Source organism: Mandrillus leucophaeus, unplaced genomic scaffold (genome assembly GCF_000951045.1).
Source record: "Mandrillus leucophaeus isolate KB7577 unplaced genomic scaffold, Mleu.le_1.0 Scaffold332, whole genome shotgun sequence".
Classification (NCBI taxonomy): domain Eukaryota; kingdom Metazoa; phylum Chordata; class Mammalia; order Primates; family Cercopithecidae; genus Mandrillus; species Mandrillus leucophaeus.
This window is the reverse complement of record NW_012103499.1, coordinates 1,488,290-1,489,545: the sequence shown is the minus strand read 5'-3', so window position 1 is coordinate 1,489,545 and position 1,256 is coordinate 1,488,290. Positions and strand designations below refer to the sequence as shown.

Here is a 1,256-nt window from a genome sequence, read left to right as displayed (position 1 = left end):
GGTTCTCCTCCTCCGCTAACCCTCCCACCAACTCCGACTCCAGGGGCTGCTGTCACCGCCGCTTCCGCGCAGCCCCCTGGGCCTGCACCTCCAATCACTCTGGAGCCTCCAGCTCCAGGGCTGAAACGGGGCCGGGAGGGGGGCCGAGCGTCCACTCGTGATCGCAAGATGCTCAAGTTTATCAGCGGCATCTTCACCAAGAGCACAGGAGGGCCTCCTGGCTCCGGGCCCCTTCCCGGACCCCCCAGCCTGTCTTCTGGCAGCGGGTCCAGGGAGCTGCTGGGCGCCGAGCTCCGCGCTTCCCCTAGTGAGTTGAGTCAGGGCTTGAGAACACGAAGGGAAGGGTACCTGGAATGCTCAGCTTGGGGTGGAGGAGCGAGGTGCAGGAGACTAGGGAAGCTTTTCTCTGGGGTGGGCGGATGAACCAAGCTCACTCCTCTGCCAAGGATTGGGGCAAAGAATAGGAGTCCTGAAGCGGGGTGAGTAGCTACATTGTGCGACATGAGAAATGACTTGATTTCAGAGGGACTAAGAGAGCCTCAGAGCTTTCTGGGAAAATAATGCCCTTGGTCAGAGTGACTAGAAAATTGCTCCCAGAGAAGCCCAGGACCCCACTTCCAGCCTCAGCTGAACTCTGGGAGCATGGAAACGGGGATTTGCCTTATTTAGAGGGACGTTGAAGGTGAAGAGGATGAGGAAGCCTCAGTTTCCCCTGAGCACTTAGGGCAGGTGGCATGACAGTGACCTTGCAGGCAGCTTCTCGCCAGGGACCAGTCGTCCCCTGGGCTGAGAGCAGGCTAGTGATGTTTTCCGTGCGGTAAAGGCGGATTGGGTGGTACGCGAGTGTGCGGGGGCTGGAACGTGCAGAATATTTAAACGTGAAGTGAGGGGGGCGGATAGGAAGCCTCACTTCCCCCATTGCTAGCCCCCTCCCCAGAACCGCACTGAAACCCACCCGGGGCTGACCCCGGAGTGAGTCAGTGGGAGCGGAACTGCTGCAAAGGCAATCCGTACCTTGGGAGACTTGGGAGGCGGTACGGGGAAGGTGGTGTTTTTTACGGGGGCAGGGTGTCTATTATTATTACTATTTTCTTACTGGAGGAGATAAGCAGGAGACTCTTGGTTCGGCTCACACTCCCGGGAGAGGAGGCGGGTCCGGGAGCGGAGGCGGCCCCCGGGGTTTGGCTCCAGAGCGGGTGGGAGCAGATGGCTCCGGATCCCAGAGTTCCCGCCGCAGCTGCGGCGCCCCGGGAACG

At 60.3% G+C, this 1,256-nt stretch overlaps 1 protein-coding gene across 1 annotated transcript in view; it reads left to right on the top strand.

Annotated features, from left to right (window-relative positions):
• AGAP2 (ArfGAP with GTPase domain, ankyrin repeat and PH domain 2) overlaps nucleotides 1-1,256 on the top strand; it is a 34,396-nt gene that overhangs the window by 10,757 nt on the left and 22,383 nt on the right. The window lies entirely within an intron of this gene.